The 26709-nt window shown below is 33.3% G+C and overlaps 1 protein-coding gene and 3 long non-coding RNA genes across 6 annotated transcripts in view; 3 read left to right on the top strand and 1 right to left on the bottom strand.

Annotated features, from left to right (window-relative positions):
- LOC107994951 (furin-like protease 2) overlaps positions 1 to 26709 on the top strand; it is a 376396-nt gene that overhangs the window by 237247 nt on the left and 112440 nt on the right. The window lies entirely within an intron of this gene.
- The window catches only part of LOC133666442 (uncharacterized), a 133930-nt gene that overhangs the window by 61246 nt on the left and 45975 nt on the right, over positions 1 to 26709 (top strand). Inside the window, exon 3 of one of the 2 annotated variants that reach the window (XR_009830611.1) lies at positions 8847 to 8883. The exons of the other annotated variant lie outside the window; for it this stretch is intronic. This is a non-coding gene — a long non-coding RNA (uncharacterized LOC133666442). The remainder of the gene's footprint in view (positions 1 to 8846; positions 8884 to 26709) is intronic. 2 annotated transcript variants of the gene reach the window in all.
- LOC114577132 (uncharacterized) lies at positions 322 to 4652 on the bottom strand. Its single transcript, XR_003696939.2, has 2 exons — positions 4179 to 4652; positions 322 to 3099 (listed from the first exon to the last, which is right to left on the bottom strand). It is a non-coding gene; the product is annotated as an uncharacterized LOC114577132 (long non-coding RNA).
- On the top strand, positions 20563 to 26685 carry LOC133666461 (uncharacterized). The gene is made up of 3 exons (XR_009830635.1): positions 20563 to 24076; positions 24166 to 24195; positions 24884 to 26685. It is a non-coding gene; the product is annotated as an uncharacterized LOC133666461 (long non-coding RNA).

The raw sequence follows: 26709 nt of genomic DNA, 5'->3' as shown, positions 1-26709 counted from the left end.
CAGTTAGGATTTTTGGCAGGAAATAAAGAATTTGTCTGGAAATAGAGAATTGTTCTGGTGAAGGTTTATTATTATTTTGAAAAATTTATACTTAGAAATTAATTTTATATTCCTTGATACGATAACTTGAAATTATAACAGTTCCATTTTCGATTACAATATGATTCTTAAACTTCCAAGTGTACAAGATCGTATCAAGAGTTTTTTTTTGTTATCTTCTTTTCTACGTTTTTAAAAGTACAATAAATGAATATTATAATCCAAATCACGCAAATCTAAATCAATGATTCGATTGATTTTATAATTTTTTGTAATTGTAAATTTTGTAATTTGTCAAATTTGAAAATGAACGTTAGTGAAAAAGCATCTATTACATTACATAAATCGTTTTTGCAACAAGAATTTCCTACCACAGGGATTTTCTCTTTTGGTATCGTCACATATAACTATATGCATTAAGCACAACCTACGAGAATTAGTGGTGCTCTGATATTTTCATAATCCACACACGTCCACGAATTATGTACCTACGTACAAATATAGAATCCAGAACGTGACAGCAGTGCAATGCCTGTCCTTTTGATCCTTGCTTGTAATCTTAACTGTGATATCTTGTTTTTGGTCTCTTGCTTCTAAAATTTACTCTCCAACTGTGAACCAAGTTTGAATACGTTTGCACAGTTGGTACATGTTTGATGAAAGGATTTCTCTATATTTCGTTTTTTCGATAGACCATACGATTAAAATGGAATAGTAGAAGAAAAGGAGAATCACGATTTATAATACTGACAATTTTCCAGTATCAATAATAACAATTGCTGTTTGCTGATCGCCAGGTTGTCCAAGCCTGAAGCTAGTTCTATCATAAAAAAAAAAAAAAATGACGATTCCAGTTTTACTGGTGTAGAACATTCAACAACGATGAAAGATGACAGATCTTTATTACAACATATGATCGATTTCGAATTCAACTTCGAATATTCTAAATAAATTTGAAAAATTTAGAATTAGAAATAGAAATTCCAATACTTTTTTTTTTCATTTATCGATTTATTAATTTCGCCGTTTAGTCGAGCCGTTTCATGGCCGAAGGTCGGAACTTTAAAGCCAGCCTCTGTAACGCTCATAAATGGAAGGCGCGCAAACACTGTACAGTTTTCAAAGCGCTTTTCGAGCGCTCTAACACCACTGAAAACGATAACTGGCTGGGAATAGACTTGTTCAAATAAACCTGGTACCCTATGTGAAGATATTCTAAATCAGTTTTAATGTCGCGGTGCGATACTTTCGGGAGAACAAAAAGGAGATTGCACCGTGTAAAGCGCGCATTTGCATGGGGACGCCGTGCTCGGTATAAAATTTCCTTTCATCGTGGAATTATTAATTCTAAAAGGGAGGAGGGGAGGGAGTGGGTAGGGCTGGGTAGATTTCACGATATACTATCCGTACGGATAATTAGCTACCCATTTATGCATATCTGACATCTAGATCCAAATTCTTTGGTCCCTCGGTGAATAGGATTACAGCCGGATTAATTATCTTTCCCATTAAGCTTATTAAATACTTCAAATCCTTTCCTGAATCTCTTATCGTTATCGAATCAAATTTAATTTGATTACGTACTTGGGAATCGAATAGAAAAAAACCTCGCTTCTTTCTGTTTGTTGTAATTTAATGAAATATCTAAAAAATCAACTCTTCTTCTTCTCTTATTTATTATTGAATTTTCTGTTAATTTTGTTATTAACGCGCTATTACGTATATATATATTGCATGCTCAATCATGCTTAATCAAGTTATTTTCTTTTTTTACATTTTTTCCATTTCTTTCGTATCGTGTAGATTCAACAATATAATAATCGAAGTGAATTAATTTGAAAATTATTGGCATAGACGTTAATAATAATCCTCCAATTATTTTAATTGTTCGCATATATACGATTCTTCCTTACATTATAATCTCCTCGTACAGTATCAGTATATAACAATATATAAAATTAAAGTTTCAAACATTTCTCGAAAAATACCATAGTAGTAAAAAAAAAAAAAAAAACTATCACGCACGAGAAAAAAAAATCGTAATTAGATTCAAACTCACGTAGAACAAGGGGCATTCGATCTCTTTTTCTTCTCTCCTCCCCCTCCAATCCATTCCTCGCCGATGATTCCCTTTCGAGTATGCCGCAACGATTACCCCGATCCCCTGCCCCCATCCATGGTTTCTTTCACCGGTGACTTGGCGTGGAACGATACCGGGGCAATTCAATTATCCATTCAACGATGGGTTCGAGTTCTCTCTCTGGTTGGCGAACGGTTTTAACGACACCGAGCGAAACTTATTTCCGGTCAGATCCCATGTCCCATGCAATCGAGTGGTCGCATATATGCGCGAAACGAGGCGACAAAAAAGAGAAGAGAGAGAGAATCGAATAAAGCGACGAGAAAGAAAACGAGAGAAATGGAAGAATCCGAGAGAAAAGGAGAAGGGAGGAGAATAGACGAAACCGAGGGGAAAAAAGGAAGGAGGAAAGATGGATCCATTACAAGAGATGGTTTCGTGAGAAACTCGAAGAAAGCCAATTAACGCGAAGATGGACGTTTCTTCTTCGTTCCACTCTTGTATTTTGCATTCGACGCGCGTTCGGTGTGTACACATCCTTTCCTCCTTTATATTTCGTTCTTACGCTCCTCTTGTTCTTCCACTTCGTTGTTCTCTTTATTCCTCCTCTTCTTAGTTTTCCAATCCAGGCTTTTCTCCTTTCCTTTTTTTCTCATTCCTCCTCCTTCTCTAGAGGTTTCTATTCTCTGAAAGCTGTACGTCGGTTTTCACGTCGTCGGACCACGGGCTGAGTTTTCTCCACTTTCCGCAAATAGTTTCCCAACAAACGTGTAAATAGGAAGACGGTGGAAACAAGCAGGCAACACTCGTAAATCACATCGAATTCCGAGGATGGTGCGCAGCTCCTATCCCGCTCCCCAACCGGATCGTTCCGATCAAATTAGCCGGGGGCATCGCGCTAGAACGTCTCCGCATCCTTCCGTAATTGACGTGGATTTTCTTTTTTTCTTTCTTGGCTTTCCGCCGATCGAAGGGAGATTCTAAATCGCAGAAAATTGTTAAATCCATTAATTTGTGAAGAATAAAAATATATTCGAGTTCGTTCGAAAGAATTGTATATTTGAAAGTGAGGTTATGTCTGGAAAGGATCGAATTATCGTATTCGGCTGCTTCCCTTCAATTTTTCTGTTTAAATAAAAACGAAATCCAGGCATTGGAAAGGTTATGAAGAAAGGTTGTTCGATACATTAGTGAATGTTTTTTATTTGTAGTTTTAAATAGTTTGTGAGTGTAAAAAGTGTAGTGATTAATCACGCTGAACGAGCCACGATGGAATAACCAATGTAAATTGTAAAATTAAGGATATAACTATGTATTAAATTTAATGGTAATGAATGGCAATAATCCTTTCCACAGTTCACCGTGTTATTCGGCTTTAAAAAACGGAATTACCATATAATTTCGGCTTCGAAATGAATAACGCGTTCAATAATTGTTGCATTCGATTCCCTTCTGTATTGTACATTACGATCTACACAAAACCGTATTTCATTCGATATATTAAGAATTTAAAACGCGATTTTATGTATCAATCTTCACCACTTTTTAAATTTTTTTCTTTTATCTATATTTTCTGATAAGCCTAAAAATAATTTTTGTTTGAAAATTGCCTTCTCTCTCTCTCTCTCTCTCTCTCTCATTACAAGTACGTATATACAAGTACAAATTTTAATCTAATATCAAACACTCATCTCGTGATTCCTAATCTAATATTATCAGAATATATAAAAACAAGATTAGAAACAATGCATTGTTCTGAAACGAAGTTTAATCGAATGTGTATACATATATACCGTATAACCATATCGTATCGAAAGGCCAAGTCAACAGTCCTACTAATCCATGAACTCGAGCTACAATCCGTATATCCAGCCTAACCTAACCTAATATTAACTTACAACTCCTCGATCGATAGATTTCTAAAGCTAATATCAAAATATATAAAAATAAGATTAGAAACAACGTATCGTAAAACGAAATTTAACCGAGTCAAAATGTATACACATATATAACACGTAACTATATCGCATCGAAAGAACAAGTTAACAATCTTACTGACCTGCGAACATGAGCTACAATCCGTCCAGGATTTTCTTTACCCACAGAGGCCCGTTTACCACCGATCCTTGCCTCGTGCCACCAATTTATCGTCCCTCCGCACAACGGACGTCAACGTAAATCTCTCTCTTTCTCTCTCTCTCTCTCTCTCTCTCTCCTTCTCTCATGGCTGAACGACCGAAAATAAACTTGGAGGGGGAAAGCCAGCGCGCTTGGTGTCTACCGCATCGGGGCCATAATTTAGCGCTAACCAATATCGCTTAACCAAGGAACGGCTGAATATTGCGTTCCAAAGATAACGCGGAAATTTGTAAGCTTTATCGAGATTCTTCCACAATCGAATGGCCACCACTCGTTATTCTAATCTGTCCTACCTGTTATCGTTTCCTTTCGTCTTTTTTTTTCTTTTTTTATTTCTTTCGCTTTTTTCCCTTTTGCCGCCTCGTCGATCGTCGATAAATCGAGCTTACGCGCTCGTGTAACGAACCCTTTTCGAGTTTCACTCATGGTATCGTAGAGTGGATTTGCAAAACGTTTCAAAGGTATAACTAAAAGCGTTATTTTTAAGCAAGGTTGGGGATTAGGGAAGCTTTCGATCGATAAAGGGGAATTGGGAAAGGTGAATTACAAAGCGTGCGTGTTCCATTTTCGTGCCCTTTATATATATATATTTTTTTTATTTTTCATGGTGGATCGGCTGTTGTTCGAGGGAAGAGTTCTCGAAAGTGGAGAATTTTTTTTATTTTTTTATTTTTTTTTTTTTATGAAGTGTTTTAATAAAATTTTGTAGAAGAGGGCGGTTTGAACGTTATAAAAAATAAAAGTATCTCGCTCTATAGAAATAGTCGATTCATTACTTATTTATATTATTTATCGATAATTTAATTTATAGTTTATGTATCTAAAAAATCGATTGTTAAAAATAATTATCTAATGAAATAACGTTATTCGATGGAATAAGCGAATAGATTCGTAATACAAGTTCATCGTCTGTTTAAAAAATTTTTAAATAACCAGAATTCATGTTCATATAAATAAATTATCGATTTTATTATTTCATTTTTCGAATTACATTAAACCATTATTAAACCATTAGACGTTTATTTTCATTCCAAAGATATTTACATGTAATCGAATAATCTTCACTTAAAGTTTCATTAATGAAATTCCACCATATTGTAATCGTTTTTCCAATATTAATCGGTACGCGTAAACAACAAAACACATTTCCTCCCGATGAATAGATTTCTATAACTGCCTTTTTTACTCAAATAAGAGTAGAAAGTACAGAGTTACAATTTAAATAAATGAATTCAATTACAAATACGTACATTACATTTATTATTATTGTTCGCTTACTCGAACTTCAATTTTCATCTCGATAAATGAAATTCAGTATCATTTTAATCATTCATCAATTAGATTGTAACAAAATCAATTGCGATTTGTAAACTCTATTTTGATTTATATTTTATTCTTTGTGTAATAAGTTCTTTTTATGTTCAGTTTAATTATTTTTTGAGAAGTGAATGAATTTAGAATATTATTTCTGTATAAGTTTGAACTGGGCCACGAAACTCACTCTGCAGCTGAAATATATCTGAAATATAGCTGAAATATTAGGTTAGATTATAGAAGATATACTCGAAGAAAATTCACGTGTGGAAATGAGAATCTTGAAAATGAGCCTCAAGATAAACCGAAATCCATATTGAATTGAACAAAGATAAAAGACAGAGTGAAAGCTGATTCACGTTCAGACATTTGGATAAAGTGAAAAAATTGAAAAAGGAAGATCAAAAGTTGCGGCGTTTGGAAGCTTTATGCTTATCGTAAAACTCGAAACGGTACAAGTCCATTTTTAAGTAGAATAATCATACGCGATCCGGATAATAATTGGACGCTAATGTCGAAACCGTCACGAAAAAAGTTACGGAAGAGAAGTTTTATAAAAATAGAATATATAAAATGGACTCTAATATCACACGCAAACGACGAAATTTCTTTTTCTCGACAAAGTTCCACCGATATTTTGATTATTCCTCCGTATATACCTTACCAAAGTTTCTCGACGTCTAGTAACGTTCAATTGAACGAACTCGATCCGTATTTTCGCCCCTTTCACGCGGCATACCACGAATTCCTTCCCGCGTAGGGGCTTTCTATGTGCGCGCGCAATTTACATCGAAATCGCAGAGCAGGGGCCATCCACGTCCGTCGTGAGCGATACTAATGGCCGGCAAAGGCCGCAGGTATACAAAGGTGTTCGTCGCCCCGCACTTGTCTCCTCCTTGCGCCGAGGGATATAGGAAGAATGCGGCGTAAAAGGTACACTTCCGCGGAAGTTTCCCGTGGGAGGATGGCGGGCGGATCGCCATTACATGTTCCAGACGTAACGTCCTCCCCCCCTCGTCGTCTCCATCCCCCACCTCTCCCTCTCCCTTGTATTTCCTCGTTCCTGCCGCGGCATGCAATTTTCCGCGTCCGTCGGAATTTTATGACCCCGGGGTTACGAGGGTAATACCGTCCTCTTTTTTTTTTTTTTTTTTTGATTTTTCCTCTCCTCTCTTCCCTTTTCGATTTTTCTTACTTTCCTCTTGGATTCGTGTATTTAGTTTCTGACATTAATGACTTGGTTTTTTGGACGGGATTAAAATTAAGAATTAAATTGGAAGAATGTGAGTGAAATGGAGGAAAATTGGATGGAATTTAGAAGAATTAGTGATTTTCGTATAGATCCTCTGGATTAAAGATTTTTTAAATATTTTTTTCCTTTCTCTTTTTCTTATTTCTCTGTTTTTCTCCCTCCTTGGTTTGGGGAGGAATTTAGTGAGAGAGAGAGAGAGTAAATGCAAGGGTTGCTCGTTGAAAATAAAGGCACGCGATAATTACGAGTGGTGCGTGGAAACGAGCGAGTGAAGTATCATCCTGGCTTTTATTCGAAATAAAAAAAAAATATTTAAACGAACTAGAAGGTAACAAGCTGGTACACGTGATTCCTTTTTGATCCCTGTCCTCTTTGTGCCTCATTCTTGTAGTTTACTATTTCGTCTTAAATCGGTGACTGTTTATCTTGGAATTGAATGAAATGGAATTTCTCTTTTACGAGAATTTGAAATTACGAATACGCATTACAAGCTGTTTCTCCTTAATATTCCCATTTTACTTCAAGCTCCCTCCTAAATAATAATTTATTTTATATCGAAACGTTAAAGTTTGTTTCTACTTAATTAAGATATTTATGATTAAAAAAAAGAAAAAAAACGCTTATTATTATTTTATATTAGGAATATCAAATAACATTTATTTTCATATCGTATCTGAAATATTACATCGGAAATATTTGCAGCATAATGAAATAAATATAAAAGTATGAAAATATAAAATAAATCCGTCGTTATACAAATACTTTGATCAATCAAAGAAAAAATTAATTTGACTAATTTTAACAGCGAGAAAAATAATCATTTGCATCTCTTCACGGCTTCGAAAATCCGTGATTTTATTCGCGGAAATTCACTCTCGTCCCTTTCTTCATCCGTGTTGAATTCCTTCGACGACACTGATCAGAATTCTCTCACGTGATTCATTCCTCCTTGTTCGTCCTCGCTTTTTTCCACCCCCTCCCCTTGACGTTCACGGCCGATGCCTCGAAAAACGAGGGACATTTCCTCGCCTCAAGAGCACGTTGCTCGTTAAATCCCCTAACTCGTCGCATCTTCGTCCCTTTTCTATCGCCACAACTCCGCAGACACACCGACTCGAACAAAGATCGTTCCGTCTTTCCACGTTTATCGATTCCTATGTGGATCGATGTGCGAACGATTCATCGTTATTTTATTCCTCTCGTCATATACTTTTATCTCCAGTTTTACAAGCGACAATTTATCATACGTGGTACGCTCGCGAGCGAGGATATCTTATGATAAATATATTTTATTATTATACGCTTATATATTCATATATATTCATAGATATATTTTATTACAAGAAAGAAGAAATAGTTTATACTAACCGAACAAATAGTTTAATTTTATTTATAAGAATATCGTATTTGTATTTGTATACACTTGAGAAAGACACGATTTGTTTCAGTTTGTTGTATTTATAGTTTTAACGTCCGCTAAAAAGTCCGCTAAAAAGTTCACCGTTGGAAAGAAACGTTGCGGGACGGTGAAGGGGGGCAAGAGGGGTCCTTCGCTAGGACCGCCTATCTCCCCACTTCGGACGCTTTGTTGACAAATTTGACACCACACGGTACATAAAAGTAGAAGAGCTATAATATTCAGAGTCGTAAAATTATTTTCATTTGTGAAGTACGTTGGAGGATAACCAAGACTGGAAGCTAAAATATTTTCGACATATATTCGTATATTTATACTTATAATTATTATTTCAGCTACTCGAATACACGAAGTTACATTTACAAATTAAATGACTCGTAATTAGCCTACGCGTATTATAAGAAATAAAAGAAATTTTTATATCTATATCGATACGTTAGAATTCTCTGGATTCTATGGCTCTTTTTGGATCGGTATACGTGACGAATATGAAACAGCAGAAACAGAAATGCGCGCGTGAAAATAAATATTTCTTCCGCGAGACTTTTTTCTACCAGTAAACAATCTAAGTCGAGAGATATTAACGAAATGTTTTCTCATTTCAGGTGAGTTTCTCAGCGGGAGGCAAAAGTCAAGGAGTACGTGAGTAACATCCATGTATCTGCGTTTATATTAGTTCCCTATCTAATGTTGAGAAATATCACAATGCCTGCTAATTAAGATAAGCAGCCAAGCTTGTAATATCAAAACTCTATACGGTTTAATGTAATTCATTCCGTGTTGCATAATTAACGATACTCGTTCTCGTCGATAATAATGGAGGCGTACGTAATTATCTTGTTACATTGCAAATAATAGGATAATAGATCAATTATAAAGATTTGTGCAGATACTTTTCGAACGAATGTTTTCTAACCTAACCTATATTTCTTTTTCGTAAGTAAATTATAAATTTACTTTTTTCTAAATTTTATTCAAAATATTCCGCGAACATTTTATGAATGGGTAAAAAAATAGTAATACTAAGATTTGATGCGTAAAATTGAAAGAAAAATTCGCATTGTAATTCGATACTCGTTATTTTTTTTTTTTCCACTCGATAAATTAAACTTCACAGCGTTGAACAGAATTTTCCTAGTCCAGCTTCGGAGGAAAAAAACTTTGCATCTAATTAGATGCTTGACGTAATCTCTCAAAAGTTATTCGCAACGTTAATTTCCCGCTTCATTTAACACCGTCTCGATGGAACAGTTTTAAGGAAATTACCATTAAAGCGCTCGAATCATTGGCTTTCCCGTAATTCTGAAAGAAGTTTAACCCAACCGGTTAATGATTCGTTTCATTAGTGAAGGCAATATCGTTCAAAACGCATTGGGAATAATTAATGTCACGAATAAAATCTTTTGTTAAACTGTTCGCAACTGTTGTTTACCGAATGAGCAAAGTGAAAAATATTGGATAAGAAAAAAAGTGATGAAAGAATCATTTTTCATTTATGTAATTTTTTTTATTTTTACTTTTTTTTTACATCATCAATCATTTACGACACCAATTTTAACCATTATTTTTTAAAGTTTATTTAAATTTAAAACTCTCTCTAAACTCTTCGATTCGGTTTTGTTCGGTAATATTATTCGATATTTTATTGAAATGTATTTACTTCCATGTGTTTGAAATACATTTTTAGATAAAAAAAATTTATAATATCATTCACGTTATATTCATCAAAAATCGTTAATTTAAAACGATGTCTCGAATTTTATGAATGAAAGTGTTCTTAAACATTTTTCTAATCGATTAATGTAATTGGACACGATTGGCATTATATTTAAATATTCCTGAAAATATACTTTTATATACTTTATGAAGGGAATTTTCGATAGAATAGATTCCTATAACTTGCGAAAATATTATCCACGGGAGGAATAAAAAGGTTGAAGGGAAAATAAGGGAAGGGCAGCGAAAGAGTGGAATAATAAAAAAAAACAGCGTGATAAAATAGAGAATTGATAATCCTATTGAAAGAATCAGAAAAATAAATAAAGAGAAGCCGAAAGTTTATCGAAATAGTCAAAAATGTGGAAACGTGTTTGTTTTCAATGGGAAGGCTATTTTGCTCAATAATTTTTTTTCCAATTCAAAATCTTTCCTTGTTATTTTTTTTTTCCTACACTTCGTTCTTTCGATTAAGACGACGTCTAATTTTAATTTTACATTACGCGAACGAAATTTAATATCGTAATATCGAAATATAATTAGATATTCTGATATCATTTTAAAACTCGAAATGATAAAGAGCAAGGAAATTGATACTTCGTGTATCATGCTCATTCACATCTCTTAAAAAATTGTGTAAACTTTCGAGATTATTTCAACTTCAAAGAAATACACGTATCTTTAATATATCTCTTTTTAACTTTCATCTTCTAACGTAAATTTTTCCTCGTAAATCCTGAACTTATCAGTACTATCTTTTCCTAAGTAAAATAAAAAAAATAAAAAAACAAAAATTGTTTCCGAAAACGATTTACAAAAAATAACTGAAAGAAAAAAAAAGAGAACTGATACTTCAAACTTATATGTGCAGGAAAAACACAGGCTGGCAAAAAAACAGGGATCCCTGTTTTTCTGATAAACGATTGGGTTGATTAATCGTTCGATGTTGTTGTAATGCACACGAAGCCTCTACTTTTTTCCTTCCCTCATCCTGCTTACATCTTCTCCTTTTTTCCTCGATGCCAAGACAAAGTGTGGAACAAAGTGTGCCTTAATTTCCTCGGCAAAAAAAAAAAAAAATTAATTTTTCGAGTCGTCGAGCGTTGCCAAACGTGTTACAGTTATCTTAGGACGTCGCCGATTTACTACGAGGCTTCTATTAAAATGATTTATCACACGTGGAAGAATTGTCCAAATTGATTCACGTCCAGCTATAATCTCGGGATTAATCTTAATTTTACTTAAAATTATCTCAATTTTTTTCGACTCTTCTTTTTAATCTAAAAAACCTAAGAAGAATTTCGAAAGGGAGACGCGAGTAAATTATACCTCGTTCCTTGTTATGCAGTGATGTTACGAGAGAAATACGAAATTATATTTTAATTCTTTCGAGCGTCTCCTTTTTCTGTTCAATTAAATGCGTCTCGAAGGAGTAAATCACGCTTTACGTCGCGATTGATTATTGTTCCGCATGTTCTCGTCCAATTCCGCGTTGTTGTGCAATGGTAAATTAAATGCAGTGTTACGAGAGAAGCTATCCAGACGACTAATTAATTTAAAAAAAATCGAGAATTAGATTGTAATTATAATATCATATTTATTGTTTATGTAATTGTTTATAAGAATGGACGTTCAGCCAATTATTCGATTGCAAGAGGAAGAAAAATTTTTATAGAGTAGACGTAATCAAAAAAGTTGTCGCCTGGTCAGAATCTCGTTACTATAGTTATTAATAACCCGAATATCAGGATTCGTGATACGGTTAGAATAATAATAATAATAAAAGATGCACGTGATTCCTTTTCCTCCATTTTTTTTTCGAAAATTATTCATTTCGGATAATTCGTTACGGATGATGGAAATGATCAATGCATGGTAAAAGATATTCTTATTTTCGACTATCATTTTGAATTTTCTTTACCCATCGAGAATATAATATAAGGAGGAAAATATCTTTCCTGTTGGAACTTTATACTTGAAGCATGAAATTCTTAATAGGATTAATCCATTTTCGAAAGGCAATTCGCTTGTTTAAAATTCTTCACTAATAAATTCACTGTTTAAAGTTACACGCTATTTTTCAAATACGTAGTATATTTCAGTAGTACTTCGAGTAGTAAAATTGCGCATGGGTCTATTATGAACTCTATTTTTATATTTCTATTTCTAGTTTTAAATCGTTAATTTCATTACATCGTAATTGATTTCGTTTGACACGATAAATGGTAAAAATAAAATTGAAAAGAAGTATTTTTACATTTTATATCGGTTCTAACGTGTATTTAAAACTTATCTTGGAACTATTATAAACTGTTGTACATTTTAAATGCAGAGCATTCGATTTTAATTCTTTATATTGTATAAAAATATACACGATCGATATAAATCAAATTTTATTCCTTTGAAAATTTAATCATCCTGTAAGATGCTTAATTAATTAAAGCAGTTCGATCCTTCCTTGAAACTTTCATCCATTTCCCGATAATTACTCGATCAACCATTAGGCTAAATTAAGTTAGATAATTTTTGAACTATCGATTACCATCACAAAATAATTTTTGAAAAAAATAATGGTTAATCAAGGACGACCTTCGATCAATGTAACCTCGAAATTAATCAATTAATATCAGATATCTTCGATGTAAAAAAGAAAAAAATTCTATTGAAGTTTGAAAAAAAACTGGTAATCAAAAATAATTGTCGATTGAACCATCAATCAATCTCTAATCAATCGATATTATCCTTCGACGTTTGAATTCGGGATATAATACTAAAAACAAAATCAAAAACAATTCGATTAATCTAACCTCAAAAACGATCGATCAATTTACCTTTAATCGATCGATTTATTATTTCCATTTTTTTTTTTTTTCAATATTATTCGAAAAACACTCGATCGAACGGTTCAACTTTCCCAAATTTCCAGTAAACGAGATTAAATAAACCAGTTTTCGTTGAAAGTCGCGGCCTGAGAGTCGAATTTTATCCCATTTTCTGCGTCACGAAAAATTTACCGCCACCCTCTTGCGGCTAGTTATAGAACTTCTCCGCAAAACGAAAGAATTTTCTTAACATTCGACTTTTCAAGCTGGCAAAATACTTAACGCTTCGTAAACCAAACAATTTACCAAGGTGTGTTTCCTTCCTTGAGTAAAAAGCGAAATATTCAAACGCAGGGAAACATGCAGGAGACCCTTTTTCGAGCTTTGAAATTCATTCCAGAGACGATTTTTGTATTTTCCTTGAATTAATTGGGAAGAAACGGTGTGCAGGTTTTTTTGGTCGACTGTTTGTGGAGTGGAAATAGAATTGTGTAAACATTTCATGGAATGTTATATATCGAATTATGAAGAAAAATTTGATCGAAATTGACTGAAGAAATACGAAGATTATTCTTGAATTAAATATTTATATATTGGATAATGTAAAAAGTATTAGAATTTTCTTAAAAAAAAATTGTCTAACTAATTATTGTTGGCACGAATTTAATACCTTAGCTTATCTAGATGCTCGTTCATTGATGATAGTAGACATTCCACGTTAAGGGTGTATGCAGATGCATGCATAATTAGTATTCCCGTACGTACTCGTTATGCGACCAGTAACAAATTAATGATAAGCTACTGCATTAGGCTGGATAGGGAACGAGCTTATTCCATTTACTTCGTTTTACCTTTTATCTCTACGTTATATGGACGTATACAACAGCTATCTCGAATATATGATGGACAAACTTTCGAGAGATAATCTTGGGGACGATTTACTGAAATTTTCATTTATAAAATTTATTACAAATTCTTTTGTCCAATCTCCAATTCGTTTCTAATTATTCGTCAGATCTGATAAATTATATCATTCGGCATAAAAAAAAAAACATTCGATAATATTGCACATACTCGCGTATTCAGATATAGGTTATACAGAATTAGAAATTGCATAATTATTATATGCAATTATTGAAATACCAGAGATGTAAATGCTATTCATTTTGACCCAAATTTCAATGAACGTTGTCATAAACCGCAACTCCTGTAATGGAGTACGTTAGTACAGTATACTCTATTCACGTGGAATTTATGTACAATTCCAGAAATTCCTCGTCATAGTGTCCCTAAAGAGCTTACGTGCTTTTACCGTTCAATCGAGACGAATTGTTTCGAATTTTTACAATTCTCACTCCCAATAATAAAACAAACACCCTTCTCCACTATGAATAATAATAATAAAGAAAAAAAAATAACAAAGATTATTTCACAAAATGTATCAAATCGTAATTATTATAAATTCGTTACTAAAACGTGTCCTTTCGAGTCGACACATTTCAAGAAAACGTTTCGAGTACACAAGTAAGAATTATTAGAAATGCTAGGTGAAACCAACCCTCCTTCAGGCCTGGAAATCGCGACACGAGGGGGATAAGTTGAATTTTTATTACCGAGTCGAGTCGAGTCGAGTGGACTGGCCAGGCGCAAGTAGCACGAGACCTCAAGATGTAGGACGTGGGGACTTTTCTACTTTCTCGGTGACCTCTTTTGCCTCTCTTTCTTCGCAACGATTCGTTGCGAAAATTCCCGTCGTCTGAAATGAAACTTCTTAGTCGTTTGGTTTAAAAAAAGAGCGTGTTTCTTTTCCTTTCTGTGAAATGGATACAAAAAAAAAAGAACGTGACGGAGGTTAGTTTCGTTTTTTCACTTTGACTGTTTGCTTCACTCTATATATATATTGTATATATGGAACAACGTATTGAATTAATTAATTTATTTGAAAAAAAGAAATTCGAAAAATTGTATTAGAGAATAGATTGTGAAATGATATTTATGGATTAATTTTAAACTATCTTATATTATAATATATATATATATATAATGATATTCCTAACTTTAGTTGGCAATGTTTTTATTTCTTTATTTATTTCTTCAGCAGTATGTCTTCTTGGTTTTAATATAATTTATACTATAGGATTCATCGAGGGCATCCCATAGCAAGTATCGTTTCGTGAGGATATTAATGATCCGTGATGCGACGGTAGGAGACATTTCCTCTGCGAGAATAGGGATTATTTAGAACGAATTTCTTTCGTTTTTTCTCTTTCATTAACTATATCGATGGAAGAGAAGTTGAAAGAGAGGATTAGAGCACTTCGTTAAATTAGTTTTCTAAAGTTAAAGTTTTTTAACTTCAACTGCATTATCCCGCCGGTTTTTATAGCCTTTTAGCTTCGCAACTCGATCGAAGTCGATATTCGATTAAATTTCAAAAGAATGGACCGGAATATATAAATGCTATAAGATATGCAAATATTTTCGTAATCGAGATAATAAACGCGTTGTAATAATTGAAGATGTGCAGATACCTTTGATAAAAATTAAAATATTAACACAATTCCTTTTTCTCCGCATTAGACGAATCTAACTTGCATAACTTGAATAATTTCTCTTTAAAAATATCCACCTCGTCTAACAAACTGTTATTATTCAACAACAGGTTCTTTCGAGGATCGATTTATAAATATCAGAGTGAAAATAAAAATTTCCCTGTGCAAAAATATCGATTGAAAGCTTTCTTGTTAACTTATAACCAATCTAATTTTGCATCGGATAAAAAGGCAGAGAGATAAGCGAACCACCTTATTTTCTATAAAAATTCAAATTTTCTCAACTCGACGTGGAATATATTTTGCAGTAAGCCATCGATGCGCTTATAATTTTCCTTTAAGATGACTTATATCGACATTACAATCACATGTAACACACAAAGAATCATTTAACTCGAGTAATAATAGGAACGTCTTATCGTCGTCAGATTTAATCAGCCACCCACGATGCGCGCTCTCTTTTGAAACACGCACTTTTCTTCGTTTCGACCTCAATTACAGCGACTCTTTTGTGTTGAATTTCAGCATTTTCCGGCGCACACTGCGTGAATTCATCTCTTATCTCTCCCCTCCCTCCTCCTTCCCCCTCCCCTTACCGCGGTCCAATTCCTTCGAAATCTATGAAGACAGTAGGCATGTATATACATAACCAAATATTGCTTAAATATTACCTTCCATATTCCGTTTCATGCGATTCTATATTTTCTGCATGAACGTTTGAAACACTAAGCTTCCATATCTTTTCCGTTTCGAGACGTTTATTGCAACCTTTTACATTACTGCTCATCCGCTTCCAACAACTTTATTTTCATTGTATAACGTGTTTGTTGTGGAACGTTTTATCGTCATTATCGTTTACGATTTATTCGTTTATTGTTAATTTTTTTAAGAAACGTGGCCTGAATTTTAGATTTTTTCTTTTTTTTGAGATTTTATTAGGATTTTTGAAAAGTCACTCTCTTTCGAAATTCGATATAATTTATACTTATAATCTCAAAAGTAAATATTTTATTCTGATTAATATCTTCATCGAAACGAGTTAGGTATATTCGTTGAATCATCAATTTTAAAATTGTCTGGATCACTCGATAAATAACGATAGGGATGTTGAGATTCATTATAGAATAATAATTCTTAATAGAAAAATATTGAGTGGAATGAAATTTTATTAGTTATTTTATAAAATTTGATCTAATTGGATTTGACGATTCGAATTAAGTGTAATGCAAATAAATGTAAAATTACTGTGAATGAAATTATTTAAGGATGAAATGAAGTGAAGTGGAAAAAATCGATTGAATGAGAAGGCTCCTGAAATTCATGAAACAATTGTATCTCCAATATATATATATATGTGATAATAAATTTATAATTACTGTAGCAACTTTAATATTATAAAAATAATTTTTATGACTCGACAGGAATATTTTTTTTATTTGTATCAACTCGTGTTATTATAAATTCATCAGATCCCAACTGGGTCTTTAAACTCTGTTCAACTTTATATTCACGATAAAGCTGTTCATATATTGTTAGAATAAATTTTAAATATTTTAAAACGTAGCGCGTATAATATCTTCAATAGTTATTTCAATATTAATTCAAATAGTAAACAGCTTCCAGAAATTTGAGAAACGAGCATATTATTTATGCATTTGGAAAAAATTCATTGAAAGATTAATATTTATGATTAATATAAATTTGATGCGAATGAAAACATTTAATATTTACATTACGTTAAAGAAAGAGAGAGACAAATATTGATACAAATATAAGAATAATTGATGGAATAATCAAATTTCGATATTTCGTTCATTTTGTAAAATATGTTGTCAAAACTTTAACATTTTTTTTTTTCATATTCATCGATATTTGCTATTGTAATCGATAGAAAAAATTAATCATGAATGCCCTCTCTCGAGTTGTCACTGAAATCGAGTTTCAATTAATTGAGAGATATAGTTCAAATTTCTAATTAGCATTCTATCTATCTGTTATATCTCCGATTTATTACGCGAAAAACAACTGCCAATTGAAATGAATTTGGATTTATTACGACGCATGAAAGTGTGTTGTATTTTAATTAAGAGTTAATTAAGAGTTATCTGTATTAGTTTATCATCAACGATAGCGTTTTACTGTTTCATAAACGTTTTTTATTTCAACTTTCTTATTAATGAAATCCCGATAGTTGTACTTGATGTAAATGTTTATTTTCTTATTTCAAACTTTTCGTTTCTAATAATTATTTTCTTTTTTCGTCATATTGTATTATTAATTATATTGATTTGTATAAAAAAATATTATTTAGTTATTGCTCGTAAAAATATTTAATTAGAGAAAGTTAATTTTCTTCGTATGAATTTGCGTTTGATATGTAGATCAATGATAAAACATTGTACACGATAGTTGATTTAAACGAATTCATTTTTATTTATAGAATATTGAATTTAATCGTTGGAAAAGATGAAATTGAAACGTAAAATTTTTCCGAATTCAGCCGAATGTAAAATGACATGTTAGCATATTTGTCAAATGTGATTTTAGATAGAATATTTTTATTATTTTAATCAAAATACAATCCGTGATCCCGAAATCCCTTAAATGCATTATAAATACGCTGGAAAAATAATTTCAGCTTTTTCAATTATTAATTTCGTTTATAGTAATATTTTCTTTGTATTTTGTTAAAATTTTATACGAAATCTGATGAAATATATGATAAAATCATTATATTTCATTTTTTTATCAATTATTAAGAATATTAATTAATAAATAATTCTTATTAATAAGTCGTACTTTATGCTCTCAAGAAATTCGTAGAACCGATTATAGAACTTAACCTAAACGTACAATACAACGTGCAAACACACAAATATTCGTGCTATCGAATACGATTAAGGCGACATGTTTCTCGAGACGAGCAAGAAACACGATTCGACTCCATGCATGAGGTTAATTTAATTGATGATTGGCTCGAGGGGACCAGGAATCTCGTTTCAGGATCACGTGACAAAGGACCTGGCGCAGTTATTGGACGGAACGAAACATGCCATGATGTCAAAGCGGATCTTATCCGCTCTTCGCTCCGTGCAAGTGGTTTCTATAAAAGATGGCGCTACTTCAACAGGCGTCGAGCAGGATCGTTGCGGCTATTGAATTTCTTTGGCATTATATTTGATCTATGGAATCTCGTGGTTACGAATTCGGTGATATTTCCATGAATTTTTCTTTTTTCAAATTTCCGTAATAGAAATGGATAAAGTTTTATTAATCAGAGTTCTTGATAATAGGATCTTATCTCGAATTGAAAAAATTTATTTCTCGAGTAAAATTCAACTTTCGAATTGAATACGAACTTTCAGAAATCCAAGAGAATGTATAAGATCGTGCAAACTGGTACAAGTATCTGTTTCAATCATTGCATCAAATGATTAAGCATTGAACATGCTCAAAAACATGATTATCCGATCCAATTAATATATATATATATATATATATTCTAACTTCGTCTGAGTTGTTTGAAATTTCAATAGTTTCAGTTGTGTTAAACACTTTGACGTTCACGTTACGTGCAACGAGTTTGACGCGCCATTACTTATCCCGATAATAATTCAATTCTCTAATTCCATTCTCCATTTAGAATTTCTTTACACGCCTACAAGAATCCCGAAGAGCAATTCGTTGTGTAGCCGTTGTGTTTGTGTACCGAGGTTTGCACGCGCACCAACACGTATACGTGTCCCTCGTGTAATCAACGGCAAACAACGGACGTGTACGTTTGGTTGAATCGTCAATACGCACACACAGTGATCCGTATTCCGTTTAGGTTCTCGTATACAATGATCTCGAGATAGGCATCAATGACTGTATGTACACCAGTTCGAGCAAGCTGGAATATTGAAAAGTCAATTAAGGTTAGAATCTATAGTTCGCGATACATTGCGTCGAGTCTTGTGTTGGCGAGAAACAGTGGAAAGAAAGAGAGAGCGAGAAAGAAGAAGACGGGAGAAAATGTAAGAGAGATGGAGCGAGAGTGTCGAGAATATAGAAGAAAGAAAGAAGAGAGAAGAGAGAGAATAATCGCATGACACGTCACACGATGCATTTAACACGCGTGCAATAAACGTCACGGAATCCCTTTGTAGAGTCTCGATCGAAGTGGCGAACAATCAATCCCTAGGTATATTCGAGCAATCGGAACATAGGTGAACGAGGTACGTAGCGAATAACTAGGAGGTGACTCGCGTCCCGTTTTAGCACGTAGGAGCAACAGGTACTGCCATCAACAAAGGCACACTTAAACGCATATTCGTTCGACATTAATCGGAGAAATTTCGCTGATTCAATAGGATTTATACGAGCTGGGTGATTTTCGGTCTATTTTACTTTCGATTGATCGATGCAATAACGGTCGTGAACGCTTCCATGATTTTCGTTTCTAACCTTTGAATCACATGGTGTTAGAAACGAAAACAAACGGCAAGAAATAAAAATGCAATCAAAAAATGTCGGAAACAAAACGGAAATGATTGATACGTTTTAATATAATCTAGGGTAATAGAATTCTAACCTAACTTTTAACGTAATTTTTGTTAAGTATTTGAGGATATTGAGACTTAAGGATTTCCAAAATCTTTTAATGTCTATCAACTTTAAGCAATTATTTTATTCAAAATAAGATAGCAGATAGCAATGAATCGTTCCAAATATCTTATTTCAACAACTTTCGAATTCACAGTAATTCGGTTGTAACGTCAACGGAACTATGAGTTTCAATAGCATCGATTCCAAGCTATTTACTCGATAGGTTACTGCGTTCCCTACTTGATCGATCTAATCCATCTAATTGGATTAGCGTGACGGAATCGCAGGCGATGTGTCGTGGTTCGCTGTACTCGTGAATTATCGTTCTGCGGAACAATTTCGTAATGGAAGTTGGCTATGTTTTCCGTGGCTACCTTTGACGAGACTAATTACATTTCGACGTAACCACGGATGCGGTTCGATAAAATTGTTGTTATCTTCAAGCTCCATTCGTCAGATTATTATTTTTCACCTAATGAAAATATATTTTCCTGGAAATTATTGACATCGTACACAGCTGATACATCCGGAAATTTGATCGCTATATTAATACCATAGTCTAATGTTGAACATTATATAATTTAATGTATCGACAAAAAATTTTAGAAAAAATCATTTCAGACTGATTCACGCAATTAATCTTAAGTATTAAAAGAAATAAGATCTCATATAAAATTAAATATTCCAAATAATGAGGATTCTAATGAATTCAAGTTTAAAATTTCATTTGCATACCATTGAATTAATTTGCGTCGTCGTTTAATTCGTTTATAAACAAACCCAAACAAGATTCCTCTCCGTGTTTCATAGCGTAATAACTTCCTGTAACCTGTTCACCCTTGCCTGCCCTTTCACGAGCGAAATCTCGTCTCTCTGGTGTGTGATCGACGTGGCTCCCGAGAAAGGGAACCACCCCAGACAAGGGAGAGCAACAGGTTCGGTCGTTTCTGCCTAAAAGAAGGCGTATCTCTCAAGGAACAACCACGGCAAGACGTTCTCCCTCCGACCAAAGGTCTCGAATATCCTACGAGTTGCCACTGAAGCGAGGGAAGATTTCGAACCAACAACCACACAGATTTCCTCTCCCCACAGAGATTATGAGGAATCAATGACGAGGGATGAGATTCTTTTGCAAAAATTGATGACAATATCGTCTTCTAAATAAGCCCTATCCCTCTTCTGACTCTCTTCCCTTGTCATTCTTATGGAAATCGATATCTAATCGCCTGTTGCTCTCGTCTCCTTATCCACATAAACATAAATAAATGCAATCATCACGATCCTCTTTTGATTCTTGGAACCTTTTTTTCTTTTTGTTAAAGTAAAATACTGTTAATTTTGCCAGTTGTAACAATTGTATCGTAGGGATAATTAAAAATTTTAATTTTAATTCCCCTCCTATACATCCTATTATGATTAAAAGTATTAATTTTTCAAGCTGAAAATAACTTCGATACAACAAATACTAATCATTCGCGTTTCAACGCGTAATAATCGAAGCCCCTCCCCTAATATATCCGAAAATTCAACAATCCGCCATTGTCTGGTAATTCAATCCTCGTTAAAGGTTAGACTGTCGCACTTTTAATCGATATTATCTATTATCGACGTTGTCGAACAAGCAAATTTCAATTTAACTCGTATTTACGCCCTGTATAATAACCGAGCGGATAATAACGGTTAGTTATTGAACGCGTATTGGAAATAAAGTGTTGGACTACTCACCATCGATACTTGGTTCAAATTGTGTACGCGCGCGATAGTGGGCGGGAAAATGTGTTAAGCTCGTCAAAGTGGCACGATTCAATTCGTTGGAATTAACTTCCTACAACGCGTGAATCCACGCTTTGGACAAATGCACGCGGAATTTCATTAAGAACCTTTCATTCCGGTGTTACGCGATGTTTTAATTGTTGACGGCGCGACTCGATCGTTTCGAGTGGATTATATGTTATATATTCGTTGTTATATTACAGATCGAAAATTTGATTGTCATATTGTCCTATTTGGATCTATTTGATTTATCTGGAAAACGTGTTTTAGGATAAAGTAAACAGTTTGTTGCATTTTGTCGAAGCTCAATTCTTTATTAGTGATCATTTTTTTCGAAGAGATTATTTTGGAATATCATTTAAATCAGCTCGTTACCACAATAGAATGGATCTTTTTTTGTATATATTAATATTAATAATTATTAATTATATAAATATTGAATATTAAGATCTCACATTATTGAAAAATTTAAAATTCTGAAAATATCTGTTCTGAAAAATTCCCAATTATCCACTCGAATATTAATGCGTAAATTTAAATTTCCAGATAGCCTCTGCGTTACAACTCGATAATTATTAATTCGTAGTGAGAAATAACATTGGTAAGATTACATTGAAAACAGTGCACGTGAATTATATGCGAAAGCGTGGTTCTTCTAGCTGTTGGTGAAGCGTCATCGATCGACCAGGATTAAATCGAGAAAAGAGTTTAACTATGAGTGGGGGAAGGGAGGGGGGTTTTTATCGGATGATGCGGATTATTCATTTAAATTGAAGATCGAAGGCGAATCGATACTCACTCTCCACTTAGCAGGCATGCATCGATGCATCAACGATGGCCGTTTTCAGTGCGGCGCCGTGCCGCTTAAACCGGTAATTATCGTAATGGTCATTAAGCATGTGAACAAATAACGTTCGTTATCGGGATTTCAGGACACGTGTATCAGTGGACGTGGTACAACGTTAGACCGGTTTGACAATTTCCGTGTTCTGTTTACGTAATGCTCTGCTCGAGTGTCTGTGGTTGCATTAACGTTATGAAACAACAGCTCTTTGTGAGGGAACGTGCTCATTCCAAATATCGCGCATACCTATTATATATTGTCGAAGAGGGAAAAAAAATTTTTCCATAATTCATCGTTTTGCAACCGTTGTACGAAACAGATTTTGACATAGTACAGTTAATTAACACGAAAAATTCTTCGTAATTCGTCGTAATATTTTTCTGAAAGTAATATTTATGAAAATATAAATATAACTGTCATTTGGTAAATTTAAAATTATCTTATAGTGAGGTTTGAAAAACCGAGAATTATTTTTGAAGATTGTAAATGCGTCGACAGTATAATAATATATTCATTAGATTGAAATATTTGTTCATCAAGTTACACGTTAAATTGACCTAATTTCATTTAATCTAATAATTTTCGGTTGATATAATAATTCTTAATCAACAGTATCGTTGACAAAGTATATCTTGAAAAATCGAGAATTATTTTTAAAAAATTCATAAAAAAAACTTGCAAAAATATAAATTTGCTAACAGAATATCATATTGTAAATGGAATGTATTAAATTATAAATCGCATTAAAAAAAAATTGATAAAAATTAATTCAACTTTCTAACCTAACCTAAAAATTTTCGATCGATATAATTATTCCTTGTTAACCAATACGAACGTTGGTAAGACGCTTTTAGAGAATCATTTTATATTAATATAAATAAAAATAAAATTATAATACTTATTATTCATCGAGTTGCATTGAAAATTATATCTAATCCAGCTTCGGGCAACCTAACAATTTTCGGTCAAATGTAATAATTCCTCGTTAACTAGCACCACCGTTGGCAGTGGACCAAGGGACATCTTGAAAAACCGAAAATCCTCTCTGACACCGCGTCGCTCAACGAACAGGACAGGTTCGTTTCTATTCCGGATGACAAACGCAATAACGACAGCCATCGCGAGAGTGTCGTTTGTCCAGCGCGTGTTACCTAAGTTTCCGGGTGATGGCGCGCGCTGCTGAATTTTCCCCGTGGCTGGTTCGATGAAGAGAGCCACGGGCGATTAATACGTGTCGTCCAAGCTGGATGCGCGGTTGCCGCGTTTATATTCAAGCCGGATTTCGTAATTTTCTCCCCGTCAGCGTTACATACGCTGACCAACGCCCACCAATTTGCCAGACGTGAAACGTGGACCTGTGCACCTATGGAAATGCGATGAGAAATTGCGATTCTCTCTCTTCCTTCTCCTGCTCTCGATTTATGAAACGCCATTACCTCGAGATCGACGAACGTTTTCCGAAACTCGACGCGTTTGCCGACAATGCGGTGTCGCTCGTGCTGACGAACTCTCGTATATCGTCGAGGATAAACTCTCCGCAGGTGAGATCGGTACAAGATTTGATTCGTTTTGAGTTATGTTTTTTTTTGGAATTGCAAGTGTACAGAATGAAAAAAGTAATATTTTTCAGATTTTTTGGACGAATTAAAGTGAGAACTATGTGAGGAATTTGCTTTGAATTACGTTCAATCGATTCTTTTCGAATTAAGAGCGTCAAATGTGGTTTTCTTCGAGTAATTTAGATAAATCTATAAGAAAGATTGGAGTAGTTTTATTTTGAATTATATTCGATTGATTCTTTTGGAATTGAAAGTGGATAAAATTTTATATTCTTTGGATATTTTAGATGAATTGATCACGATGGAACGGATTCGAGTTATATTTGTTCGATTTTTTAAAATTCATATAATCTATTTTTTTGGAATTAGAAATATAAATAGGTCAAATATAATCTTTTCTTTTTGTTTTGAATGAAATACAAATAGAAATTGAATTATTTCAATTATCAAATGGACGTCAATGATTTTTGTTATTAATTAAGTGATGAAGATTGACAGGTTTTGTACATATAAATACATATATTATTTTCTTGTTTATCAAAACGCGAATCTGATATTCTCTGCAATTTTATCTTCACAAATTGATTTATGTCCCGTTTTATTATTTTTCAAAATTTATTCCACGTATAATTTATTTGCATTCTATCTTTGTTACGATAAAAATATATAAGCTTGACTACGCAAATCTTTTTATAAGTCTGAATCTGAAATTGAGAAATGCTTAAATTTTGCAATTTCTATAGTTTCTTTTCGTTAGAAAAGTTGATCTTTTTTTTTCTTTTTTTTTAGTTTCCATTTGGAACACGTTTAAGAATAAAACCACTGAAACCAATATAGCGATATTAAAAAAGAGCACTCACGAGATATTGATATTGGATATTCTTTTTCATAAAAATCGGGAGTTTTCCATTGAATGAAAAGAAGTATTCGAAACGAAGTTAATTGTCCAAGTCACCTTGATCCTCGTAAAGGCGAGAGAAAAATGCAAAAACGAGAATTTGCACAGGTCAAATCAAATTCTAGATTGTAACCAAGAAACTTCCATCGTTCTTCTGTGGAAGGAAAAGAAAATGCAAAAAATTCCCAAAGAAATCCATTTTATTCGTTAAGAAAATTATTCTTACATACAAGATATCTTTCTTGTCTGTCAAAAAAAAAATTTTTTTAATTTTCATTTTAAAAGTCTCAATTTGAGGAGATGAAAAATCCCCTTTACTATTACAAATTTTATTTCGATCTTATTTTTTTCATAATTTTACTTATTGCCTATAGTTTGAAAATATTCAATATTCGCTGATAAGTTTCCATACTCGTGTATTTAATCACACATTTTTTATTAACAAAATTCTACCAATACTTTCTCGATATATATTTCCAACATGTTTTTATAAAATTATATATTTTTAAAAAATATGTTCCACAATAAAAAAAAGTGATTGCTTATTACCCAATCGTACATTCTCTTCTTTTCGACCACCAAATGAAACTTTAACGAAATAAACGCGGTTTCCGTGATGAAACAGGGAAGGTGGCAGGTTGTTATTTAGAAAGTTTGTCTTATCATTTAGGAAGTTGCCGCCACGTATAGATTCACATATTATTACGTCGTGTTAAGCTTGTGTATTCGTCGCTCGATTAATTGACGTTAGACAACGTTAGATGTACGTATTTCCAAGTCGTCAAGGCCTTGTAGAAAGCGTCGCGAGCTATTTCGTTCGCTTCTGCCCTCATCCCCTTCGTTAATTTTGTTATGCGAAACATTGTTGTCGTCGTGGTAATGAAAGTTGATGAGAAAGTATCGCCAAATATCGGGAAACAGTTTTACTGAGGGAGCAACTTACTTTCGAAGACGGAATAAAACTGCAATTTCAACGATAGTTACGATACGATACTTGTTCGTTAGTTACAGACAGTAAGAAAGAATTGGAAAAATTATACACGCTTTTAGGTTTTTATACAAAATAACGGTTATTTGGGATGGTAATACTCATTATATATATTCGTACTATTCACTGTAAAAAGAAGTCTCGCAGTAGGAAATACATTTTTCTATCGTATTATATTTGTCACGTATATCCTGATCCAAAAAAGGCATATAATCCAGAGAATTTTAACGTATCAATATAATATAAAAATTTTCAGCGTAGATTAATTACGATTTGTAACGATAATTTAATTTATAAGTGTAATTTCATATTCGAGTAATTGAGACAATAATTGTACAAATAACAATTTCGAAAATATTTTAACTTCCAGTCTTGGACGGTTAGCCTGTAACGTACTTCACGAATGAAAATAATATTTTTGTCATTTTATAGCTCTTCTACTTTTATGTAGCGTGTGGTGTCAGGTTTGTCAACAAAGCGTCTGAAGTGGGGATAAATGATCCTAGCGAAGGACAACCCCTCTTGCCTCTGTGCCGTTTCTCGAGACTTGTTTTCAGCAGTGGACAGTATTTAGTTCGATAAAAATAAAATTCTTCTAGCTTTTATTATCCTCTATGTTGCTAGTTAAAATTGCTCAAAGAAAATTCTCTATTATTGATCTGTTATTGATTTATAAATAAGAAATATAAGTACAAGTATTTTTTAATAAAAATAAGCAGAAAAATAGCA

Source organism: Apis cerana, linkage group LG1, assembly GCF_029169275.1.
Source record: "Apis cerana isolate GH-2021 linkage group LG1, AcerK_1.0, whole genome shotgun sequence".
Classification (NCBI taxonomy): Eukaryota; Metazoa; Arthropoda; class Insecta; order Hymenoptera; family Apidae; genus Apis; species Apis cerana.
Note: the sequence above shows the minus strand (reverse complement) of the source record. Positions and strands in the feature narration are given on the sequence as shown.